The 27,587-nt window shown below is 41.1% G+C and overlaps 1 protein-coding gene across 5 annotated transcripts in view; it reads right to left on the bottom strand.

Moving 5' to 3' along the window:
- CDIN1 (CDAN1 interacting nuclease 1) overlaps nucleotides 1-27,587 on the bottom strand; it is a 205,441-nt gene that overhangs the window by 33,218 nt on the left and 144,636 nt on the right. The gene's annotated exons all lie outside the window — the stretch shown is intronic.

Raw genomic sequence — 27,587 nt, 5'->3', positions numbered from 1 at the left:
GATATTTGTACTGTGTTCACACTTAGGGTTCAGTACACGTTATTGACCTATCAAATAGTCAGTATATTAAACACCATAAAAATGTGCCTATCAACAATGATAAAGATAATGATGATCTGTGATCTTTTTTCTGGTAAATATCAAATTCAGAATAACCTTTAGAATGATAGAACTTCAAGATCAGAAGTTTGGCATCAAAATGGAGATAAAAAGAGCAAAGCATGAAGCAGTACTGAAATTTTAAGTTCATAAATGTAATAGGAAATTTAAAACTATTTCCAAATGAAAGTGAACTGGCAAAACCACCTGTTTTAGAAAAGGTTCAAAATGGCTCTAAGATTTAGATTTTACATTACCGAGGGAAAGAAGAGCTACACTATGTTGGGGTGATTGGCAACCACTTTAAAATAATTAAAATGAGTTCATTTTATCTTTTATTTGGGGAAAGAATATTCCCCCTGAAGGCTCTTTGCTGCCTTTCCCCACGTTGAACCTGCACTCTGGGCTGGGATTTATAGAGGTCACATGAAATGAGTTTACTTAACTGAACAAGCGTACTGCAGAAACAATGTAATGACAGGAAAACCAACCCTTTTAACACCAAGAATAATTTTATCTTGAAGGCTACAGCATGTAGTTATATGTAACCTTGTACTGACATAGGACAAGGACACTGATGAAGAATTTAGGAAGTTCCAAGAGGGCAGGAACTTTTCACCCCCTACTTCACCCAACCCCCCTGTGCCTAAAGGAGACACTCAATGAGGACCTAGTGAATAAGTGAATGAACAAGAAGTCGGAATTCCTTCCAGTGGATCCAGACCATGCCTCATGCCTCAGTCCCATCACCACTGCCGTGCCAGGATGCTATTCAGAGACAGGGGTGTGATGATGGAGGTCCCCGGCAGACCCTAAATCTGTCCCAGCAGAGGCATCAAAGGCTTCTCAGGAGAAATGGAGTTGACAGAACTGGGGGGGCACCCCAAACCTATTCTAAAACTATTAATCTGTCTCATTAGAAGTTTAACGGGAATTTCACAGAGAACTGGACAATGCATTTTGAAGAAGTGAATTAATGTTTCAAAGTAATATTTAAGCCAAATACTTAGAGGAATTAAAATAAATCAAATTTCTAAAAGTAGTTTCTCGTTCTTTTCACATACAGATTTTCAGAATATGGCTCTATTAATTGACAAAACAGCACTCATCTACTGAACTAAATGAGGAAATAAGAAAACCAAAGGAAAATATTCAACGATAAAAAAATGAAAGGGATAGAAAATTGTAGCTTTCCATAAATGTCAAAATATCCTACTTATACACTTGAAAAACAGATCCAGTACTTCCCAGGGTACATCTTACAACGCTGTTGCTGTTTAAACCTGGTGGTAGATGAAATCAGGAAAAGGCGCATGTTACACTTCATTGCTGTTGGACTAAGACTCTGGCAGAAAGACACCCACCTTCTTGTTTGAAAATAAAGATCCATCAAAACTCGAGTTGAAAGGTTAAGTGTACTCTCTGTGTAGTTGATAAATGGAGGCCTAATTTAATCAGGGGCCGTCCTAGGCATGGTTGCCCTGACCCAGGCTTCTGGCTTCCATGCGGGTAAGATCTAACCAAGATGTAGGCTCTAGGCCTTTGACCTACTCGAGACCTTGTCCGAGCCAGCCGAGAGTTCTGGTTAACAGCCGGGGAACCAGAAGTTCAAATCAGGAACATGTGCACTCTGCTAATCTAACACATGGCTCTAAAATTAAAACGCAACATGATCGAGTGCTTCGGGATATTTTAACAACTAGGAAAGAGATTACAGCTAGATAAAACCGGGCTTTCGGGGTCACTCTTGCGCCTTCATGTTTCTCCCCGTTTCTTTGGACTAGACAAATTTAATTTTATTGTATTTCTTAAGAATTTGCTAGAAAAACACAAGTTTGGCAAGTTGTTTCATGGTTGATTGATCTGGGGGAAATGGGGATGTTGTAAGGTTTCTCTGCGACATGTGTCACCTATTAGATAGTTAGCTTTTTCTATTTCCAACCGAGCCAAACCAAATTAATTAGAAAGAGGTTTGAATTACAAGCTAAATACAATGAAAAGTAATAAAAACAGAAAATGACATTTAGGTCATCAATAATATTCCTGAGGTAATTCGGCATGGATTTTTCTTGCTTTCTATGATAAAGAGCTTTACAGGTTGTCAAACTAACAGTTTAACCCCCAGTTATTACAGTAGTAACAACTGCAGGCATCAAGGGCACAAATTTAATAATGGGGCAGATTTATTTTTTTTGGTTCACACTGTTTCTTCTGGAAATCAGTACTAGAAGATGGACTGACTTACCATGCACCTGAGGAAGTCTACGAATCAGTTTGATAAAATAAGATCCAGTCTAACAATTAAAATCAAAGCAGATACCAGATTCAGGAGAAAGAAACACCACTCCTATTAGTTATTTTTTTTTAATATAGGTTTTGACAATCTCTGCAAGGAAGTCTTCCTACTCTTCAAACTACTTTTTGCTAAGTGAAAAGTTAAATTCTTGGTTCAGTTTTAGAATATCAGAAGTCCATGAAAACCAGTATTTTGATTTTTAAAATTTTAGTACAGGAGGGGTGCCTGGGTGGCTCAGTCTGTTAAGCATCTGCCCTCAGCTCAGGTCAAGATCCCGGGGTCCTGGGATCGAGTACCGCATTGGGCTCCCTGCTCAGTGGGGAGCCTGCTTCTTTCTCCCTCTGCCCCTACCCCTTTCTCAAATAAACTCTTTTAAAAAAAATTTAGTACAGGAAAAGCCATGGTGCAAAGACTTGCCCTCCAAAGAGCTAAATTTTTCAACTGGGAAGAAAAAAAAAAACCACCAAAAAATGGAGGTATAGATTTTTATGGATTTCCAGTTAACCCTTGGAAAAGTATTTAAGGAAGACTGGTGACTCCACCCGTTTTTTTAATGAATTTTTTAAAAATTAAAAAATTTGAGAGCACTTGCACGAGTGGTGGGGAGGGGCAGAGGGAGAAGCAGACTCCCCACTGAGCAGAAAGCCTGATGCGGGGCTGGATGCCAGGACCCTGGCATCATGATCTGTGGCAAAGGCAGCCACTTAACTGACAGCCATCCAGGCGCCGTCCCCCTGCACCTAAATTTAAATCCTGGGTCTCCAGTTATCTTAGGTGTCTAATTGTGAAGCCTCTGCCCCCATATACACTGCGGCAGCTAGTGGCTGGCAGGTGCCTGGGGCTGCGGGAAGGTGCCCCTGTACCCAGGTACTCCAGGAGGATCCATTCCAGCCCCCAGTACTGCACAGTAGCCAACTGCAGAGACCTCAAGAAGAAATCTCTTCCCAGTTCAACCCCAGGGCACCCCATGCCAAACCGTGCTTCTGTGTTCAGGAAGCGGCTCTTGCAGGTGCCAAGGCCTGGAGACAGCACCAAGTGGCACAGATAACCACTTGGCAGAGTTCTTGAGCAACCTGAGAGCAGCAGCTGGGATTGTAGGAACACCTTCAACACTCTGAAGGTGTTCCTCCCTGGCAAGACAGGCTGAAAGGCTTAATTTCAGAGTGGATTTCGATACTAGACCATTTGTCTATGCTCCAAAGAGGTGCATGTCCAAGGGTGTAAGTCCAAGCTTCTTGTCAGGGCTTAGGAGGTTTTAAGATCTTGCTTCTCTGAAAATTTACTTCCTCCCACTTTCTCATCCAGCCAAACAATCAGATGAGGTTCTTTGACTGTGCCAGCCTAATACTTCCATACTCCACAGCTTTTGTTCAATTTTTCTGCCTGGAATTATGTAAGCCCACATGCTAAGGTTGAGTCTAGTGGTCTTCTCTTGGTAACCTCGTAACGCCCCAGCCATTAGGTCAGAGTAAGCGCTGGTTACCCCAGATCTTAGAGCCATGCTATCCAATAGGATAGCCACTGCTTCAGGTACTATTAAAATCAAAATTCAGTACAAAAAAATGCATTTTTCTCAGTTGTGCTGGCCACATCCAAACTCAACAGCCATATATGGTTAACTGTCTTATTGGACCGTACAGATATAAACCATTTCTATCATCACAGAATGTTCTTTTGGACAGTGTGGGTCTAGAGAATACGAGGTGACTGTCCCATCTACCATGGGACCAATAGCCCTGGACACTGAAAATCTCTTGAAGCCAAGGGTCATTGAGGAGGGTGGGGAGGGATCTCAGTTCGGTCTCTGCTTGACCCCAGTTCACTATGTCCCTGTGGCTCATAGATGTCAAAGGAGTTGAAAGGACATTTATGAACACTAGAACCACATCTGGGATTTTTAAATTTTTTTCACCTGAACCCTGAGAACAGCATGATGAACTTCTCGATTCTAAGTCTGCCTGAAAACTAGCAGAGGAAACATGCATGTGATTACAAGGCAGGAGAGGGCAGGCGAGCACAAATTACCATTAAGACTCTACTGCTAATACTGGTTTGTTTGCAATAGCACTTTTGGATTATGCAGGCTTACCCTACCTTAGGAATCAATCCATTTTTTTTTTTTTTTTTAAAGATTTCAGAGTGCATGTAAGCAGAGGGAGGGAGTCCAGGGAGAGGGAGAGATGATCTCAAGCAGACTCCCTGCTAAACAGGACTGGATCCTACAACCCTGAGATCATGACCTGAGCTGAAATCAAGAGTCAGCTGCTTAACCTACTGAGCTACCCAGGCACACCTCAATTCATTCTTTAAAACAGTATCTTCAACAAAAAGTGAACATGGGGGTGAGGGGAGAGAAGAGGCAAATCAAGAAACAGACTCTTGATAGAGAACAAACAGGGTTGATGGAGGGGACGTGGGTGGGGGGGTGGGGGAGATAGGCTAGATGGGTGATGGGCATTAAGGGGAGCACTTGTGATCAGCACCGGGTGTTGGATGGAAGTGATGAATCAGTTCTACACCTGAAACTAATGTACTGTAATATTAACTAGATGGAATTTAAATAAAACTTGGGAAAAATAAGAACCTGTCTTCAAATGACTTCCTCTTGGAACATAATCCTTTTGGAATTTGGATAAACAGAGGTCAAGGCAGGATTCTACCAGAATTTAGGGAAAAGACTGGAAAAGACCACCCTCTGAGTGGAACACAGCAGACTCCAGTATTCCTTCAACATGCACCTATCAGGGCCTCACCCTGCCACACACAGGGACACAATAGTGGGCAAGACGGAGTTGGTTCCTGCTGAGATAAAGGTCATCCTGTCAGCATAACTCAAGCCGAGAGACAACTGGAAAATGGACTGACCCTGAAGGTAGGCTATTACCTTAGACGAGAGTAGACCCTCTGAGGAAAAACTGGAACTATAGGTCCAGTCTTTTACCTGAAATCCTTGAGCCTGATGTTTTGAGAATTTATCAGAATTAAAAAGTTTTAAGTTTCCTATATTCAGTAATACCCATAGTGGAGAACAAAGCAGTACTCTAATCAAACATTAGTATTTCTGAAGGGAAACCTAGGACTTTTTGAAGCAAGTGAAAGGTCTCCAAATAGCCTTTTAAGAGTGCATATCAGGTTTTATTGCCAAATGCTGTGGTTTCCGGGACTGTAGAGTCCACGTGAAAATGTGTGACCAATAGGGTCACTGTTAATAGAGAATCTAGAAGAGAAGCCCAGGAGTCTTCAGTTCTGTCCTAGAGCTAAAGTACTGCTGGTCCGTGAAGACAAGGCAGCCGGTCAGCCTCTCCATACAGCGCTGCCTCCCCCACCACCGGGCACTGGAATGAGCTGGGAAGCTTCACAAATCTTTGCCCCCACCATACCCCAGACCACACAAATCAAATCACCCTACTCTATCAGTTGACCGTAACCCTCCCCAGAGCTCTGCTGTTCTCGGGGGGCAGAAAAGCGTCTCGGCTGAGAGGCTGGTTCTTAAATAGACTGCTTGGCCCCTCCATCCAATAACAGGAGACCTTGGGAAGGTAATTAAATAACCTTTTCCAGCTTGTTTCCTCATCAGTAAAATGTAGGTAAAATAGCATCTACCTGTGAGGATTACATTTTATGCCTCAACCTGGCTAGGCGATGGTGCCCAGTTACTTAATCAAGCTGTGAAGTATTTTGTAGATGTGATGAACCTCTACACTCACGTGACTTTTAGTAAAGAAATCACCCTCTTTAATGGGGGTGGGACTCATCCAGTCACTTGGGAGGCCTGAAGAGCAAAAACTGTGTTTCCCAGAAAAGGAAGAATTCTGGCTCAGGACAACAGCCCAGAAATCCTCCCTGCTCTCCAGATTTCAGACTCAAGGCTGCAATATCAAGTCCTGCCTGACTTTCCAGCCCACCATCCTGCACTAGGAGTTTCAGAGCTGCCAGTCCCTGAAATCACGTAAGTCAGTTCCTTAAAATAAGTTTCTTCTATGTAGGCATGTATCTTATTGGTTGTTTCTCTGGAGAACCCCAATACACATCATGCTTCGTGAGATAATACGTTGATACAAGTAATGTGCTGAGTGCGTACTCAAGTCAGCTATTATTTTTAGAGTAGCATGGGGCTTGTTAAGGCTTATCTCTTCTGCCATCACCAGGAGGTTCAGGGATGATCCTTAACTATACACTTGGATGCAATCTCCATCTCTCCTCCAACCTTTGTAAACTTTTCTCATACTAGATGTCAAGCCAGTTATCTAATTCACTTTACCACAGATGTGGAACATCATTAGGGCTAACAGTGCACCTGGGCAGTTAGAGGTGCGTAGGAGGATTTGGGAAACTCCTTTATTCTAGACTCTGGGTCTCATCCCCTTGGTTGCCACAGACACCTCTACTCCTTTCCCCTCTCCTTTTTGATTCCTCCCCTGGCCCATAGTCTGGGTTCTGTTTGGTCTCTTTGCCCCAGGGCTAGGCTATTTCCATCCTGGGAGTCAACAGGATGGCGGCTCTAGTTCACCTATCACTCTAAGCACTCACTGAAGTCACTGACACAAATTTTCTTGTAGCCACTTAGAGCAAACCGGTTTGCCACGCAAGCAGGGGTGACTAGGAAGAAGCAGCTTCATGCACTTCTGATTGGCCTTTCCAAATAAAACGTCTCCTCTGTTTAGTTCCTAGAAGGGCTGGCCAGAGGCAAGAGGCTGGAGGGGGACAGCTAGAGTCCACCTCAAATTTTTCCCCAAATAGTTTGGAAAGGAGGTCTGCTGGATGGAAAGCCTTGTCTGTGCACCGTGTTGGTATCGGTTTATTTAGTCAAATTCCTTTATTTATCAAATGAAGACCGTGAGGCTCAGAAAAAAGGTCTGGATAAGACAGCATCTTAGAGTCCAAGGCTTTCTTTCGCCATACCACATGGCCATCCACAACTTGGGTGCTGACCGGGTGGACTAACAGGACTTACAAATTGCCTTCTTTGCCAGGAAACTATGAACAGTCACACAAGCCAATGCTCTGTAGCTTCCTCTGGCCATCCATGAAATCCGTAAGCCCCTGGATGTGGGCTCCTGGGGGATGCAAAGCAGCAAATGCAGGTAACAGGAGCTGGCTCAGAGGCTAGTCCTGGCTGTGAACTCAAGAAATAAGGGGCTAAAAACGCCTGTCTCCTCTTTAGGTGGTTTCTATGAAGGAACTTGATTGAATGATTACAATTTCTCAGGCCTTCCAAATTCCTAATAATGATTACTTAAAATGAAGTCAGTCCTGGGTTCGAGGCACCTGAGAAGCACCCATGTGACCAGCCCCTTCTTCCAGATCATTCCCTAGTGTTTCCCTTACTGTGCAGCGATGCCCTTGAATCTCAGCTCCACCCTACATGACTCACAGAAGGCTAATACCTAATAACAAAGGGCACGTGGACATGATATTTCAGAAGATGACCAAGTCTTCATTGCTGAATTTAATGAAAGTGAAGTTCTGAAGGTTGAAGGTCAATTACTGTGTGAAACTTTCCAGGTGGCTTTGCTTTAGTGATCTGAACAGGTGGGAGCATGAAGACCACCTGCTTCTCTGTTTGCACAGTGACTAATACATTTATAAACACTTAATAAACATTTAACTGTGGCAACTCTCTTAAAATAGTTCTTTCACAACTAGAATTCAACAGATTCGAAATTACTAGGTGACTCTGTAAGGCTACTTCCATAAAAGGGGATGGGCTGCAATTCTGGTGATGCTTGGAACCAATCCTTACCAACAGGCCAGAATTGCTGATCCTCATTATGCTCAGGTCTGACTCACAAAACCCAATACTACATACATGGGGAACATAGAACAGACTATGACAATTTTATTCCAAACAAATTGCTGAGTTGTAACACATTTGGAGGGGACCTTTTCCAAGATTCAGAGTGAGCTCTGAGAATTAAAAATATAGATCCATTTTCTGGTGTTGGGAAAACTGAATATCCATATGCAAAAGAAAGAAATTAGACACTTATCTTACACCATATACAAAAATCAACTCAAAATGGATTGTAGACTTAAAATGTTAAGACCTGAAACTGTAAAACTCCTACAAGAAAACATAGGGGAAAAGCTTCTTGACATTGGCCTGGGCAATGATTTCTTGGCTATGACACTAAAAGCACAAGCAACAAAAGCAAAAATAGACAAATGGGACTACATTGAACTAAAAACCTTCTGCACAGTAAAAGAAACCATCAACAAAACGAAAAGGCAACCTATAGAATGAGAGAAAATATTTGAAAACCATATTCCAATAAGGTGTTAATAACCACAATTTATAATGAACTCCTGCAATCCATTAGCAAAAAGCCAAATAATCAGATTAAAAGATGGGTAAAGAATTTGAATAGACATTTCTCCAAAGACCTACAAATGGCCAGCCAGTATATAAAAAGATGCTTAACATCACTCATCATCAGGGAAATGCAAATCAAAACCACAATGGGCTATCACTTCACACCTGTCAGCACGGCTATTATAAAAAAAAAACAAAGGCTAAGTGTTGGCAAGGATGCAGAGAAGTTTGAACCCTGGTACCCTGTTAGTGGGAATGTAAAATGGTACAGCTGCTATGGAAAACAGTATGGAGGTTCCTGAAAGAAATTAAAAATAGAACTACCATATGATCCAGCAATCCTGCTTCTTGGGTATATATCCAAAAGAATTGAAATCAGCATCTTAAAGAGCAATTTGTACTCCCATGTTCACTGCAGCATTACTTACAATAGGCAAGATATGGAACTAATCTAAATATCCATCAATGGATGAATGGATAAAGAAAATGTTGTATATACATACAGAGAAATGAATATTATTCAGCCTTAAAGAAAGATGAAAATCCCGTTATATGCTACAACATGGGTGAACCTTCAGAACATTTATGCTAAGTGAAATAAATCAGTCCCACAAGGACAAATACTGCATGATTCTTCTTATGTGAAGTATCTAAAATAATCGAATTCATAGAGGCAGAGAGTAGAATGGTGCTTGCCAAGGACTGTGGGGAGGGAGAAGTGGGGAGCTGTTCAATGGGCATAGTTTCAGTTATGCAAGATGAGTAAGTTTTGGAGATCTATACAGCATCATTGTGCCTATAGTCAAAATTACTGTAGTGTGCCCTGAAAAATTTGTTAAGAGAGTAAATCTCATGGGAAGTGTCCTAGCCACAAAACAACCAAAAACCCGAAGGGGTACAAGGAAACTTTTGGAGGTGATAGCTATGTAGTAATGGTTTCAAGATGGATTTGTATATGTCCAAAATGATCGATTTGTATACATGAAATATGTGCACTTTTTGGTATATCAATTATACCTCAATAACACCATTAAAATGTCTATTTTCAAATTTCATAGTTCAGGAAAAAGACAGAGAATGTAAAATTCCCTATAATAATCAAGTAAAACAAAACAAAACAAAAAAACAATTCTCAAATAGCCTGTGAAAATCCTGAGTTCAAATTTTAGCTTCAATACTATTTTCCCACATAAACTCTCATGGTATAGATCTAACTTCCCCTGTAACATCTCACCTCCCGCAATGGTCAGAATTAAGTTCTGTTGCTGCAAGTGAAGGACAAATCACAATAGCAGCGACTTACACGAGATAGTACACTTCTCTCTTAGGTAAACTGAGTTCAAAGGGAGGCAGTACTAGGCTGGCATGATGACTGCACAGTCACCAGGGAGCTGGGTGCCTACTCTGGTTTTGCTCTGCCATCATCAGCAGAGCATTTCCTCCCATGGCCCAAGATGGCTCCCAGAGCACCAGACGCCAGGGCCACGTTCCTGGCAGCAGGCAGGAAGGAGTGGCAGAGAAAAGTACACCTTTCTTTCAGGGCATTTCTCAAGTTGCATGGGACACTTCCACTTATGTTCCATGGCCCAGAAATTAGCCACCTGGGCACATCCTGATGCAAGGGCAACTGGGGCTTTATTTTTGGATGACTCTACACCCAGACTGAATCAGGTATTTTGTGAAAGTAAGAAGGGGAGAACAGTTATCAGGCGACAGCTAGCTAGCAGTTTGTCTCTCAAGTGTTGGGCTTGATTGAATGAGGATGAACATTTCACAGAAGGAAAAGCTTGTCTGGAAAACTATGGAAGTTTGCGGGTGAGGCAATGAATAGACACAAAGATTTTATGTAACAGAATAAATGCATCATTTTTACAGTGCAACACACTACCTTTTCTTGCCTAATACCTTTAAGAATGAATCAAAAGCTCTAAAGACTAGATGGTAGAAAACAAATGCATATGTACAAGCTACCTTTGTTTACATTTGTTTATATGTTACTAGACAACTGGATAAATGAGTCTCTTGGCACTATGAAAACAGCTCTTTTAATTGAATATTAAAAGGAAAAAACAGAATTCTCACTGAAAGTCACATCATGGTGCAAAAAATACAGGTGCTCCAGCTTTATGCATTTAAACAGAGCAGATTTCACAATGATAAATAACGACAGAAAGCAAGTAAAAAGGCTGATTTGGCTTAGTCCACAGTAGACTTCTGCACTGGCTTGGTGGCTTTGCTAATTGATCATGTCAGATAAACCAACTTACAGAATGGACACCTCGCTCTGCACATTCAATCAAACTCATTCCCTCCTCCATCCCCAACCTTTTTTTTTTTTGTCTGGGTAGCCAGGTTGATTTATTAGAACGATTTCTTGAGCTTGTGGGTTGTTTTGGAGCACATACAAAGGATAGGCACCGAAAGTCACCAGAACTGCCCAGGATGCCCCTTGAACACTTTGTGTGTGTGTGTGTGTGTGTGTGTGTGTGTGTGTGTGTGTGTGTGTGTACATGGCTTCTGCTGCCACCTCCCTCCCTCTAATTACCGTTTACCACCTAGACATCACAGCTGCTGTACGGAGCTACTAATTAAGAGAGAACCTGATTTTGGGTGGAGCCAGGAGCTCATTCTTTGCCTGAAGCGGAGTTGATCTTTACACAGAGAACACAGACCTACAAGGTAGGAGGGAACTCAGCAAGTCTTGATGCCACCTCCAAGGCTCCCTAAACCCAGTGGGGGAAGCAAGGGAGACTCCTGGGCCCAAATGGAAGTTAAGGGTGTGATTTCTCACCCCTACATGGAAGTACAGTGCAGCTGAGGGCAGAGAGGTGGGGATGCAGTGTTTTGACATTTTTAGGGCCCCCGAAGAAACTGGATCCTACGTGCTTTGGTCAGGGGAGGCTCTAAACCCTATCAGGTGCGAGCAGAAGTCCTCTCTCTTTATGAAGCCAAGGGAGTGGAATCTTGACTCTGATCAAGTGGACTCAGCGGTGATGAGGCAGGGCTGTGTAAGCAAGGCTCATCTACAAGTCACATAGCGAAAATAGCTGGATCAAATCAGCCAGCTTTATAAATAATCTTAGAGGCCGTCACTACTTTAAGGAACCCTGGTGACCAAAGATCTTATTATCGAGTGGCCAGTGTTTGAGAGGCTCACAACCACAGGGAGAAGATTTTTCAGGAATCTCTTACCAAGAAAGAGACTACATGTGAACAAAAGAAAAAGTTGGGAGTTTCGGGAACATGACAGTTTAGAGATGGGGAAAAAGAAAAGCAGTGAAAAGACAGGTTTATGGATGCTTACCACCAGGCAGGCAGCCTTCCTGCTGAGTGGAGCTTGCCTGCTGGACCCTGAACTTCCAATCTGTGTAGAGAGTCTAAGCATTTTGGATTCACTCTCTAGATAGGAGATACAATAGTCAGGTCGGACCTACTGAACAGAACACCTCTACATTAGTAAGAGTGCCACTTTATGGCTGTGACAGACTTTTGGGGCCAGCCTGTGAGCCCAACACGGTTTATAACACCATCTCAATGTACAAGGAGCTCCATGTTCACAACTGCTATCTGATCCATAAAATTTATTAGTGCCACTCACGTGCAATTGGTGGCAATCTGTATTTTATTTTTTCCTCCTCCTCCAAATGAAAATATGGGCCTTTTTAAGAGATGGTAACAATATCTCACATATCTGCTATGTAGCAGAAGCAGTTCGTATCCTTTTTCTGCCTTTTTCTGATCGAGTAAAGAGGTAAACAGGAAAGGTAACAGGCTTTAGAAGACGTGGAGCTGGCTGCATGAAAGCAGGGCTGGCAACAATGATAATGCATCACGAGGGGATGGGGCTGCCCACAGGAGCACCTTCCAGTGTCAGCGTGGTGCAACTTCGGGAAACTTCCCTCCCTGACTCCCAGACAGAGCCTCCTTGAAGTGCCGTAATGAAAGCTTTTCCCTCGATTTCGTCTCTTTTCTGGCTTGTGGCAGCAAAGAAGAAAGACCATATCATCTGCGGGCTGATGAAAACTTGAATAGCTGTACACTGTCACCAGATCATTTGGAGGAAAAATGATAAATGCCCTAAAGAAAGCCCTGGGACGCTATATGTAAATCTGAAGTAAGAAGAGCCAATAAGGTCTGTGACAACATTAAGCCAGTTCCCAGCAATGAAGCAATTATATGTGTGACTGAAACAATCTATAATGACAGCTCTAACAAAGGCCCAGGAAAGAGGGCAGGAGACCACTTGGAATAATCTAAAATATCTAGTGTCCTGAGAGGAGAGAAGTGTGACCTATTCCAGAGCTCGAGGGTCAGAAAGATCTGGAATTCTAAGCGGAGACTGCAGGGACTCTATCACACATCTTTCTAATTTCTAAGTGCCTTAGCTCTGGTGAAGGCATATCTTATAAAATGACTGATGGCAAGGAGTCACAAAGTGAAATGCAAGCAGACAGAATAGAAAGGAGTGGAAGGGAAGGGACTAAAAATGAGAGTGTTAAGAACTATGTAAAAAGGGATGGCATCTAATGTGGCCAGGGTGTGGAGAAGCAGGCATCCCCACGCACTGCTTGTGGAGAAAAACGTTCTGAGACAGGTCGTGCAGTCATACCCACCAACAGCTTCGAGACTCCATGTTTCCTTGGACTTGGGGGCTCTGTTATTTAGACATTACCCTAAATAAGTATGGGAAGAGGGATTTAATGGAGTGTCAGTAATAATGATAACAATAACAATGCACATTTATTGGCTGCTTATAACTTCAACTCACAGAACTAAAAGCTGGTTTTAGATTCTGATGGGAGCCTCAGGTGGGGACAGAGGTAGGAAATGAATCAACATTTACAGATTCTGGCAAACAGATAAATGCATCATCTTTGCAGCACAACACATCACCTTTCTTTGCTCTTCTGTGAAACAACTGTACAGATGACTCAGAAGCTCCGAAGGTTAGATGGTAGAAAACAAATATGTATGCACAAGCTACCTTTGTTTGTGCTTGTTTGTTACCAGACAACTGGATAAATGAATTTTGGGCATCATGAAAATGGCTCTTTTAGCTTCATGTTAAGAGGGAAAATTGAAATGATCACGTCATGGTACAAAAAAATGCAGGTGCCACAACGTTCTCCATTTATAACAGGGCAGATTGCACAAGACAGAATAAGAGGTTGACTGATGCTATTGTGCTCTCTATATCTTCACTCATTTTGTCACGAGTATGTTCATCACAGCGTTGTTTATGTTGACCTCTTAAGTACCTCTGGCAGGTGGGAGGTTAAATTATGGTATTTCCATATAATGCTAGCATTAGGAACCAATTACAAGGGGTCATGTAGAACTATATCTATAGACAGGAAAAACAATCTCAGTGTCCTCTGCAGTGAACAACACGTGAATATACAATAGCATATTCCCTATAATCCCATTTTTGCTAAACTGTTATTAGGGATAATGGGTATGAACTAGGATTATGATGATTTTATGTTCTTGTTGTGATCTTGGAGCTTTCAGACTTTTAGAATTAAATATGTATTATTACAAAAAGACAACTATAATTTATTTCAAATGATGGGTATATTCATAGAAATAAAAATCTTGCTCCCCCAAAGGGAAGAAAATATTTAGCTGAGCAAATGTTTGTGAGAAACATAGGCAGTATCTCCAAAGTGGAGCTAACTGGGGAGACTCACCTCAAATATGGGTTTGAAATTCAAGAAGGAGAACTCCTGTCAAAAGATGGAGCTTTAAGAAGAAAAGGACACTTCTGTAGGCTATAGCCTGGGACCTTTTAAGCCAAATTCTAACTGCACATCTGGGAGCACAGACATTGAGGGTACAAGGCACCTCTCTTCTCCATCCTTCTGCAGTCACTTCTATGAGAGCTTACTCTTTGCTCCTGGTGTCCGGGACCCCACTGCTGGGGTCCCTGCCCTCCTCCCTGAGACTTGGTATGATGGAATACTTACTTTGCTCTCAAAGCGCTAAAGAAACACTAAGAACCCTCAAATAGCTCAAAACCCCTGGAATGAATTGGATGTGCCCACAGTAACTGTAACCGGGCATAAGGAGAATCCTCCCTTCCCATCCACTCTCACCCCCCAAATAAATGCGAAAACAAAAACCATTTAATGGGTATTTTCTCTTGATGAGTTTCTAATCCTCTGAACTGTTGGTTAGGGCATTAAGCAACCTATTTAGTTAGGTTTAACAATATTTGTGAAACTCTGTGTGTTTGAAATTACACTGAGAAATTGAACAGATACATTAAGATACGCAATATATAGAAAGGGTCAAAACCTTCAACTAATACAATATAAATAAGCACTGAATGCAGGCTTTCTTCTTTAGACAACGTTAAAGAGAGATTCTATAGCTTAAATGCTTTGAAATCGTCACGAGAAAAATCCTATTCAACACAAAGGTGATCTATTCCTTACGTACGGGGTATTGTTACCTTTCCAAGGATCTGAGGGGGAAGAAGATCTGTCACAAGAGCCTGAAGGGTGTCAAATTGTATAAAATCATCCTGAACTGTAGGTCCATACAGATTGTGCAAGCATTTTTTTTTTTTTTTTTTGCACAAATGTGATCAACCCGTCTCTCCTCATTTTATAAACAAGGAGACCGAGGCCAAGTGCCTCACCCAGTTTAGGAACCGGCTTTGCTACAACGAAGAGATTATCATAACCGGAAACTCAAGACAACGTAACCGCTGAAAGGTCACTACGGTGCCTAACACCTGAGCCACCCTTTCCGTGTTAGGGTCAGAAGCTACCTCCACCAGCTGTCTCACTTGTTAGGAGATTGGTATTATAGCGCCTCACAGAATCAGAGGAATGGGTGCGGTTGGTGGTATCTCGATCAGTGAACAGCAACACAGTACCTTGTGTGTGAGTAATAGCAGGCGTAAAAGGAGTTGGCTCTGGCTCAACCCAGCTGACTACGGCTCACTGCGGTGGCTTTAACACCAACCCACGTTGAAGGCTGCCATTACCCTAGTAGATGTCTAGGGTTTTGTTTCTTTATTCTTCAACATGCTAGCGACTGCGACTCACACCGTCTTGCCACCCCGGAGCCTCCCTAACCTCAGCCATTATTCCCATCGTGTAAAACAGAGCACAAATTTCAGGTGACAAAGCTCTGGTTGGTAGAAGTGAGGTATGCGGCGCGGGCGGAACCCTCTGAGCACCGCACAGCCATCATGAAGTAACTGACCTATATGAGACTGCTACCATGGTTCACAAATTTATTGTCAGGTTCCAAGCCTCTAGCTGTTCTCTGATGGTTCTAAATACTTGACAAACTGAAGCCTTTTCACTTTCCGTTGAAATTGCCTCATCTCCCTGTCAGAGCGCCATGGGGGACTCCATTACTTTTCTGACTTCTTTCCCCTCCTGACAAGTCATTTAGCTGGCTTCTTGTTGTGAAGGCTGTCCATGTCAAATTAGCCAGGGCCCCTATTGTCCTTATTACCACTCGAAAAGCCATCATGAGTAATGCTACGGGGTCCCTCAGTTGTCATCATTTGTCAGAAAGAAAGGGAGTGTGGTTACATATAGCTGACAGGTAATTTCAGTGTCTACAATTACCCCAATTAGTCTTGTCATAAACAATTCGATAAATGCACACCAATACAAACAGATAAACACACCAAGGTCTCTCACTATTAATGCTGTGTAATGGGTAAATCAGTGATATAATGCTATATTTTATTTATTTATTTTTTTAAACTATCCTCAGCTGTGAGCTGGCACTTGCTACCTGGTCAGCACAAATTGTACCATCTACTTTCATTAGCTCATCACCATGAGGAAATTTGAAAGGCTGTGACAAAATTCATTTAGAGAGAGAAGGAAAGAGCAGATTGTTATAACATCTGCTTTAGGCAAGGATACAACAAAGGTTTCCTTTTCGTCAGTTCTGGGAAACTATGGGCTTCAAAGTTGCCTATTTTGTGTTAAAGCAGCAACATATGAAATATGATAGAAATGGGCAGTAGAAAAATTATATCTACACTGAAATTAGGAACACGATTTGAGAGAGACAGGAAGAGAGAAAGAGAGAGAGAAGGGGGAAAAAAGCCTGCTGCCAAGCGCACCAGTCAGCAACTATATATTAAAAAAGATAGTGGGCTAGTAGTTCATATGTAAGATTATTTCAGTTCTCTCCAACTAATGATTCTCATTTTTTTAAAAAACTGCACCTTAAAACCATATATATGTGTGTGTGTATATATATATATATACACACACATACATATAAAGCTTGCCGTGTTCGGTGTCAAAATTATTTATCTACTCTACTATTCATATGGATTTGTTTAATAAAGGCATCAACGATGCTCCTTGCTGGACTCAGTACAGAGGTGATTAAGGCTCAGCAAGTGTGGATACTGGCTCTCTCACGTACTCTCTGAACACTGCGAAATGAACCTGTTTTAACACAACACCCTCTAGGAGGACACTTCAGTTATATGCTGTATTCAACACCGAATGAAACACCGTTAAGTCCGCTCCTGTGATCCACATAAATAAATGCTCAAGACTCAACATCTGTAGCGTCCACTGCACTCTGTCTGTTTGCTGACCGCAATCTTAAGTGATGGCTGAAAAACCCAACACAAGGATATTGTTGTAGGAAATTGCTCTTGGCAACTATTTGTTCAAGCTCAAGATTTTTTTTTTTTTTAAACCAACACTAAGAACCCACCAGAAAATAGGACAGGTCTCCCTAATGAGTAATCTATTTTAGCACAGTCTTGTCTAGGCATGACAGTTTACTGAGAGGCTTGAAAAACTCGTAATTACCAGTGTTACAGGGCAATTAATGTATATTACACTGCACTACTCATGGCAGCAACTGTCATTTTCTCAATAAAAATGAGTACTCTTCAGCTAAAGGTGACATTAATTGGGACTTTAATGACTATGCAGAGGAGCTGAAGCCAAATATGAACAAAACAGCGATTCAATGAGCGACTTCAGAAACGAGAAAATTGTACTAAAATGAGATTAATTGCTGTTTAGAAAAAGGAAAGAACCTAAAAAGCTATTAAATTGCAGGGTTTGGGTGCCCGGGTGATGGTTGTGATGTTAATCTTGCATTCTCGCAGCAGGCAAATATTCACGAAATTCAGAGCCTTTTGACAGCAGGAAAAATCATGTATGCTTAACTTCAATCCATCAAAAATATATTTCAGCTTTTATCAGTGTTCTAAATACTTCTGCAATTTCAAAAATTACTGCTCCATTCCTTGGCTGTCATCATGCAAATGTGAACACTGTCAATATTGCTATGAAAAATTTCCCAGCTTCAAAAGGCCTACTTCAGTGATAAAGAAAGAAAAACGTGAAGATTAGAATTGCAAAACACACACTACTAATATAACAGAAATCAAACAATAAGAATTTAATGTTTAAGTTGTGGAAACTGCTAAAATAGAAAATGATGGGGTGTTTTTTTTTTTTTTGGTAGGAAAAAAAATCAAAGAAAAATAATTCTGAAATTCTTTCAAGGCTTGTAACTTTATGCTCCATTAATCATCACCAATAATTAGGACAGAATTTTGCATCTGACTTCAGGTGCTATAATTGTTTATACTGCCCTCTCCTTTCTGAAAGCCTTTATCCTTGCTTCTAGGGTTCTTTGAAAACAATGATATAATTGCTTTTCTTTAGGGCTTTTTCAAATATCATGAGCATATACACAAAACATAGCACTTCAACTCTGACATGTAGGAGGGATAAACTCCAAAGATTTGAGAACTCCAAAGTTATATACTCTGTAACTTGGATTTTTTTTTTTTAAAAAGAGAGAGAGACGAGTGATTTAGTATTTTCATTAAAGAGAGTTCTCAAAAGTTACTTTTGGACAGAAATGTATGCCTTTGCAGTCGCTGCCCCCATAAAAAGATGAGACCTGCCTTTAGAATCCTGTGCGTTTTCCTACTGCATAAGCAATTCTGTTTATTCTGCATTTTAATATTTAAAGAGCCTTCTCATCTACAGTTTAGGTCAGGGCTCAAGACACATTAACACACATATAATTCTGGCCATACTCAGCACACATCCACTAAATGATGGGGTGGGGGTGGAGTGGTAGGGTACTTTCCATCTTCAAGTCAATGATAAACCTTGTTTATTCTGAAAACCCAGCAATACAAATCACCTGACCACCATTATGAAGACTGCTTATTGGCCACTCATCTGCTAGAATATACATACAGGGCCACTGAGGGAGATGAAGGGGGGCAGCGGGGAGACACACACGTGCGTATCCCTGCGTGTCTATACTCAGTGACTGGATGTTCTGCTAAGGTTTATCCTCCAGCTGTTTCATTCACTACAAACACGCTTTCTTGAGTTTTGAATCTGAGCTTCATTGTAGTCATCTCTGTAAAACGAGTTGCTTCCAGGGTCCTGCATGGCCTAGTATTACCTGCTCCTCCTCTTGCTACAATTATCCCTTTTCTTATATCTAGACCTTTATGTTAACTGCACAATTCTTCCTCAAGAGTCTAACAAATGTCCTTTTTAGTCCTTTTTTTGGAGGGGGGGTAAAAAGGGGCCTTTGTTACTCATTGTGCCATTTCAAAAACTAAGCTTCTCTCATACCTCAAAAACAGCTTTATTTTAAGGACAAAAAAATTCACCAAGCTCCCCCTAAAAGTCTTTTCAGGCAGAGTCCTTAGAGAAGACAGGTGCCTTTGGCTAAATTATCTCTACTGACAAACCATTCACATAAATTTGCTTTCTAAAAAAAAAAACCCTACATGTCAATAGTTTGATTCCATTTTGTCTATGCAAATACCATTGATAAAAATTTCAATGGAAGTTTTCAAGGAGTGGAAGAGTTCCAAACTAGGTATTGAAATGGGACTCAGGAATTGGATACTAATTCACCAAACTTGCCAAGAATGATCTAACCCAGTAGCCATACAAAGGCAACTGCAAACCATCTACATGATCCCAGATAATCCCTTCTACTGTATCTCTCGGATCTCATCTCCATTCTGCAGTTTACTGCATGAGGCTCCATTTGGGGCTCCAGGTTTCCCATTTGCAAAAAACAGGAGCAACTTTGTCATGCTAAATTTGCTGCATGTGAACTAAGCGCTGAGTGCTTGGCAGACACTACCAGCTCCAGGAATGTTAACGATTGGAATAAACTTTTAAGGAGAGTTCCTAAAATGAATTTATTTGATACTGTTGTTCAATTGCTGAAATTCTTTACCCGCCACAGTGGTGTTCTGAGAAAAGGTGATTGCACTGAAGGGTGAGAAAGGCTCGTACAAAAAAAAGCAGGAAGCACTGCTCTCACAGTGAAGCCTGGAATTCCATTTTTAACCTCATTATTATTTTGCACAAATATCATAGGTCTCTCTTCCAAAATGCTACTCAGTGGTTCAAATTTCTTATTCAGGCCCCTCCTAAGATTGAAATGTACCACAATGCCCGTCAATCTCACAACTGACAGACCATGTTTAAGCTGGGAAGAGTGACAAGTTACAGGGACTTTTTTTTTTTTTAATCAATTCCAGGAGATTAGTAAGATGCATTTTTAGATACATACCCTCAGAACATTATAAACTCAGTGAGAAGCCAAACTGGAATATCTCAAGTTTGGAAGATGAACAATATTTTGATGTGCCAAGGCTAATACATTATATGTTTCAAGTCTTACTATTAAGACCTGTAGCAACTGTTCTAAGAGATGAGTAGAAATGAAACAAATGGTAAATGTTTATTCAGTCATACAGTTCTGAAAGAAAACAACTGTTAATTTGCATTAGCTTGGGATCACTTAGCAGACTGCATTTCAAGAGCTATCACCTCTCAACAGCCCACAAAAGAGGAAGTTTTCCTTTGTTCCCCTTCTACCTGCTCCAGCTATAGGACATTTAATTTAAATTTATTTTCTACTCACCAATACTCAACAAATCAATAATCACTTCAAAAGAGATACTGCTCTTTGTTAGTCTGTGGAGGAGAAAGTCAACAGGCTAAACACCTGAGGGTCGATACAGAGAGATGTAGCCCCATCTCATCTACTCCGTCTTCCAATATAGAAAACTCTAGAATGCTAAACTTCAGGTAGCTTCCGAGTCATTAAATGAATTAAGTAGTATGTAATGTCGTTTAGTGTGATCAGGAGAGTTATTCTGCATAAATAAAAGTTTAGTGCCGTAAATCTTATTGTAGAGTAATATCCTCTGACTTCCCTGTTCACTACTCCCACTCCCCACCCCAAATAAGGTGGGGAAGTAAGAGGAAAGGTGGGTCTTGGGGGAAAGCAATCTGTGTTTTCACGGGTTCTGTACAGCCTTTGGCCCTCTAGCAATTGCAGAACGTCCAACATAAGATGGAGACTGCTAGGGCATCACCTCTCTCCATCTCCTCAAGATTTTATGAGACTTTAGAAAAGCTGACTCGAGCAGAAAATCAGTCATGAGGAGCTTTCCTGGACCAATTAACTCCGGCTAAAAGAGAAAAAAAAGTCTTACAGGGATGAGGGGACAAAATGGGCTTAAATTAAGGTAAATGACTGTAACATCTTAGTACGGAAAGTGAATGGAGGACAAAGGAAGTCTCCCATAGCTGTGCACTGATGAGGCTGGTAGTTGGTAGGAGAGGGTGAGTGAGAGCAAGGAGAAAAGGAAGAGCTAATCAGATTTCTCTTCGTCATCTTGGCTTGAAGGAGTCTTTGTTCCACGAGTCAGCTCGGTGATGTGTAGTAAGCTCGGTGATGTGTAGTAAGAAACACAGAACCCAGGTCAGGAACCGTGTGGATCTTTAGCAGATCCAGGGGTCCTCTATCCTTAAAGGAAGCAATGCATGAGAAGGCCCAGTAACAGAAACCTCTTTAGTAAAGTTCACCCAGTTAGCCAACCCAGATGAGGTAAACAGCGATTCACCAGTGTCAGCTTCCAGTTCCTATTTAAGCCAAAATGTGGTAGCAAAAAGCCACTCAAACAGCGCTTTCCAGTGTATACCCACTTCTCTTTCTAAGGCACTGCTACAACCAGACACTGAGATAGACTGAAAGCTCTAGAAGCTATCTAATTTTATTTCTCCTCAACGTTTTCACTCTGAGCCTCCACTTCTTCCATTGCTTGAATCTATTTCTAGCCTGCTTCTAGGTGGGGAACACTTAGCAGTGCCTGAAAGGTCATTCAAGCCAAAGAGGATTGAGGCAAGAAGGTCTTTCTCCTGTTTCTTCATTCTCAACTTAGAATAGGATGACTTTTCTTGTTCTGGGCTTCATCTTAGGGTTTTAAATCTCATTGTTACTCTTGGTGGGGAGAAATCATTTTTTTACTCACAATTTTGTACATACATACATTCTCTCCTGATGCAGAGTTGGTATGTGCAACTAGAAGGACATGGGCTTGTAGTCCTAGTCACTTTAGAACTGTTTGTCAAGGTGGGACTGGGCAGTGTTAAAAGAACATCTTTTTCAGGAATACACAGGCATTCTTATGATATTAAGAGATGAGCTGAATCTCATCTCAACCCATGTCTGCCTGTTCTTAATTTATTAATGCTATAGATATGTTTTATCAATAAAATAAAAGGAATGAAGTTCTTGGCATAAGCAAAGATAAAGGACACTTGGTTAAGTAGTCAAAATGTTCATTTTGTGACTACTGATCTAAAGTTTAAAATACCTGAATCAATCAGAATGGGTTTCCCCTATCCAGTAGCATCACGTGAATTTTAGAGGTTTATTTTTATTTTTATAAGATTTATTTATTTTAGAGAGAGAGAGAGAATGTGCAAAAGAACCTGAGTAGGAGGGGCAGAGGGAGAGGAAGAGGGAGAGCCTCCCCTGAGCATGGAACCCAGGGCGGGGCTCGATCTCACAACCCTGAGATCACGACCTGAGTCTAAACCAAGAGTCAGATGCTTAACTGACTGTGCCACCCAAGGTTTATTTATTTTAATGTCATTGACAGATATATAAAAAATAAAAATGGAGGTTTCTGGCATTTTACGTTAGCAAAAAGTCAAATGCTTTTTCTTTTTCTTTTCCCCAACCTTTGAGTTATCCACTCAAGTAGCCCCACAGCTCCAGCTCTTGGTCTCTATGGCTTTTCCTAATTAGTCTGGTAGGTCTTGGTCTCCCTTTGCACCAGGTGGGTTATCAGGCTGTATAGATATATAGTATATATCTATACTATAGCTGTTAGTCTTCTAAAGTTTTAGTTGTAAAGTTTTAAAAAGGGAAGAGAAATGTGAATTGGCTAAACAGCTAACATCCTTAAAACTGTCCTTCCTTGGCATGAGGACAGAGCTGGATCAGAATCTGCCTCCTCCTGCATGACTGAGTTCAAGCCCCTGCCTCAGTGATCCTAATGTTCCCAGCATGCTCATCCACCACAGTACCCCACCCTCTCTCCCACACACACTACAGACTGGGAGCTCTTTGAGGGAAGGACTCGCATTCATCCTTGGAAGCCTGGGACACAGTAAACAGGAAACAACGGTTTCGTTGAATAATAAAGCAATCCTAGTTCTGACACTAATGAATTAATCTTGGACAAGTCACTTTATCTTTCTGAGCCTTTGCTTTACTATCCATTAAAATGCTTTCAGTTTTCTAGAGGGATGGTTAGGCTCAAATGAAATAATGAATGTGGAAGTGCTGTATAAATGCAACAGATCGCTACAGCTGTTGTTAATAATTACCCCTTGGATTTATACAATAAAGTTGCACTGTTCCATTGGAGGAAAAAGCGAGGTTCTTAACGGTCTCAACAATTTTAACCATAAGGATTTTATGAAAATCTAGTTTTCTAAGAATTCTAAGATGTCAGGTCATACCCACAGTTTTCTGTTCTATTTTTTACCCCCAACTCCTGCTCCCCCCGCCCCCCCCCCCCGCACCCCATTACAAACCAACACACAGATCTTTTCTAGGCTCTGGATCCTGCTCTGCTCAGGAAGAGGTGATGGGCTTAGGTGACCGGGGCTCAGGAGTCCTTACACGAATGCACTTTCATTATGACAATACAACGCTTCTGCAGAAGGCGCTCTGGTTCTGCTGCAAGGCAGGATTCTGCTGAGGTGACCTAAAGGTCACATGGGACCTAATCAGTGTCCTGACCCTTGTCCCCAGCTTCCCAACTCCTTCACATTATTCTTCCTCTCTCTGCTCAGTTGCCCCAGAAAAGGAACAGGAGTCGGAGAAAGCGAGGCTGAAGAAAGAACACTTGGGAGATATAAACCACCAAGACTCAGGGTTGATTGGAAGCTATTAAGCTGGACCTAACAAAAATGCACAGATCTACCTTACAAGAAAAAAAACCAAAACCCACAACAAGAACCACTGTTCAAGTACCAATGTCCTAGCGCCCCCATTCCTTCCACTCAGACACCAGTAACAGAAAACTAGCTGAGTTCAGACTGAATGGTGCCAGAGACCTCATAAGATAGCATTTATCTAGTGTAGAAGGAATAATGTCCACAGACAGCTGAACTATTTGAGAGTCTATACAAGTAACTGGACCTCAGAAACCCTGGCGAGCATCAGTGGTGCCACATGAGCCCCGTGTCCCCAGTTCCTGAAAAGAACAGCCCCGCAGGTGATTCCAGGGTAGGGGAATTATTTTTAAGTTAGTAGAGCAATACAAACACATTGTTTGCTCTTTGTCATCTGGTTTGTCTGAATCACGAACTAAAAATTCATTTATAATGCTGTATACAAACGTCATGTTTATATCAATATCATATGCTGCTTGCTTGAAATCGTATACATTAAAATTAAGAACAGAAATTCACGTTAATGGTCAAAGACAACCAATAACAAAACCACTAAATTCCAGTTGTCAAACATCATTTAATATGTGTATTTCTGTTTTTTTAAACAGTAATTATTAAAACTAAAGTGATATGAGTGAGTGTTTATGACTTCCTATTGAAAAGCCCAAATTACGGAGCATTCATCTCAGGCTGAAGAAAATCATGTGGCCATCCCTGTGCAATGGCCTAGTGACTTTATATCCTCTTGTCAAACCTCAGCAGTTTTATTTGTAGTGATACATGCCGGAGAAGGTTGGAGGTTAAAGTTGATAGGAGGGGCAACAGGAAAATCAACCAACTCGTTTCAAGAGATTACAACCTTTAACATATTTGGGTCTGTCGGTGGTTTTTGCAAACTTTACAAGTCTGTGGTTGGTGGTGTTTTTAAAAAAACTGATCCTCAAATCAGAGGTCAGATGAATCCAGTAAATGGTCTTTTACTCTGATATAATCCCAAGTGGTTAATGTACACCCTGCCGCCCCCCCCCCCCGCCCCCTGTTTATTGCTGTATTTTTTTTTTCCGGACTTAAATCTAAAACTACAGAAAAAAAAATCTGTTTATTTTTCAAGTATCTGAGACCTTGGAAAAGAAAAACGACGAACCCCAACTCATGATGTGGCTCCAAGCAGGGGAGCAGCTGTTGGAAAAGAAAAAAAAGAAAAGAAAGACAAGAAAAAAGAAAAGGGGGAACCAAAGTCCCCTGCTGGAGACAAACTCTGTGTGGGCTCTTGGACAAGGAGATATTTTATTAGTGCATTGGCTTTCCCCTGCAGGAAGTGTTCGGATTCTTAGCAGCCTCACACCGAACAGAAGAGGATCTCTGACGACACTACGGGCCCCACAGCAGAGGGCTGTACCAAAGTCACAAACCAAGACCCGACAGTAACTCCAAAAACACCTCACTGCAATATCTGTTGTCCTTGACTTGGCATACACTGGTTTCCCTAAGGGGAGTCCCAGGTATTCAGTACTTCTAGTTACCTTTGATCAAATGTGTATTTTTTCCAGTTGCTGTATATACTTGAACTCACTAAATCCTCTAAGAATCCAAATTGTGCTCGTTTTACAGATGAGTAAAAAAAAAAAAGGTAAGAGAAATCAAGTGATTTGCTCAAGGCTACACTGATGTATGTGGCCAGATGGGAATCAAACTTAGCCCTTCCCTCCTCCAAACCTGTGCCCTTTGTACTCATCTATACTGCTTCCTGGGTTGTAACTAATGATGAAAATAATTTCTAGACTATCTCTCTTCATGTTTAAAATTTTTTTTATCATCATTAGCTGATTTTAATGCACTGTGTAGTACTGCATAGCAGTAAGGGAACAAGACTCAGCATGAAACATCCTCAGGTTCTATATGGGGTCAGCAGGTGGTTGGCATTGGGGGTCTAATAATATTATTGGTTGCTATTAATTATTAAGAAAAATGTTTGCATGTCAGTGTGATTGACAGCAGCTATATAATACTAAAGACCTGTGAAATTAAAACAGTTCCTACCATAAATGTTAATTCCATTCCTTTCTGTTTTTAAATGTTCTGTTTTCAAATGATTACAGAATTCAACACTTAGTGACTTAATCTCATTGGTCCTGTTTCTTCACTGGTAAAATGCAGTTACATCTACAGGAGGAGTTGGCTAGCTATAAAGTCTATAAATGTATGATTTAAAAAAAAATCCTGCTTAATTCTAGCAATTGAATTCATAGAGTTTTTCCAGGAAATAGAGACACCAACCTTTATGAACGAAAGTGAGAAGAAAACCAGAGCTTTGAGAAAATTTACTTATAAAAAGGGCATGCAATGAATGAAATCCCTCGGCTTAACTGAAGCCATGCAATGGCCAGTTCTTTTTTGTGAACCCTTGTGACTGCACCTAAGTGCTTTAAAAATAAATTGATATAGGAATGACCTGAGAGGCAAACTATTTTCTCACCCAAAAATGTTTGTCACAAGTGTTATGGGAACCATCCACTTTTATTTAGAGAGATCATATAGCAAATATTTTGCAAACATTGCCACTCATTGTTTAAGGTGAGGAAACACACGTTGATTGGAATATTTTTTCAAAATGCATTAACTGCTGGGGCCCTGGGTGGCTCAGTTGGTTGGGTATCGGACTTGATTTCGGCTTGGGTCATGATCAGGGTCCTGAGATAGAGCCCCACGTTGGGCTCTGTGCTGGATGTGGAGCCTGCTTGGGATTCTCTCTCTCTTTCTCCTTCTGCCCCTCTATCCCTGCTCACACACTCTCTGTCTCAAAAAATAAAATAAAAATAAAAATAAATTAAAAATAAAGTTTAAAAGTGCACTAACTGCTAAAAACTGCCAACAATCTGAAAATGTTCTTGTTATTTAAAAACACATTCCATAAGGATTTCTGGTAGAAAATGTTCCAACTTTTAGCAATGTCTTGTTTTCCTTTATTCACAAAGTGTCTAAGTGTGTATGTGGATATGTGTACATATATACTTTATAAGATATAGATAACAGATAATTTTATTTTTATTTGTTTCCATTTGCTACAGATGAAGCATTGAGGGAAAGAACACAGAACAGCAGAAATCAGGAGCCCTTGGTTCAAGTCCCATTGCAAATAAACTGGACACTAAAAAGGGCAAATGATTTAAATGCTACTCAGTATTCTAAGCTTTACTCCTATTATAAATACTCTACTTTCTAACTCACGTTTTTTAACCAAGAGGAACAGGATAACACATATCCTTAGTATTTGTTTTCTTTTTTCCATTTCTACTGAACTGCTTTTGTTCCTTTTCCATTTCACACCTGAACTTCAGCAATAACCCCCCACTTGGCTTCTCTTCATTAGTCTTTCCTATATTTCTACACTGAGAAACAAAACTGTGAACAAAATCAAACAACGCCCCCCCCAACCATCTCTAACTGGCCTTCCACACGGTGGCTTAACAATATTTCTAATTGTGTCAGCAACTTGCTTTAAAAAAAAAACCCTATGTGCATTGCCCCAGAGACAATGTTTGAAGTCTGTGGTGTATGTGCAGACTATAATCTTCAGTCCTATTTGTCCAGGAGAGTGATTTGGGGTAGATGAGGGGAT

This window comes from Eumetopias jubatus, unplaced genomic scaffold, assembly GCF_037043125.1.
Source record: "Eumetopias jubatus isolate StellerSeaLion01/CBP00866 unplaced genomic scaffold, mEumJub1_p1.0 scaffold_7, whole genome shotgun sequence".
Lineage (NCBI taxonomy): Eukaryota > Metazoa > Chordata > Mammalia > Carnivora > Otariidae > Eumetopias > Eumetopias jubatus.
The sequence above is the reverse complement of the archived record's forward strand: the minus strand, read 5'-3'. Positions and strand labels throughout refer to the sequence as shown.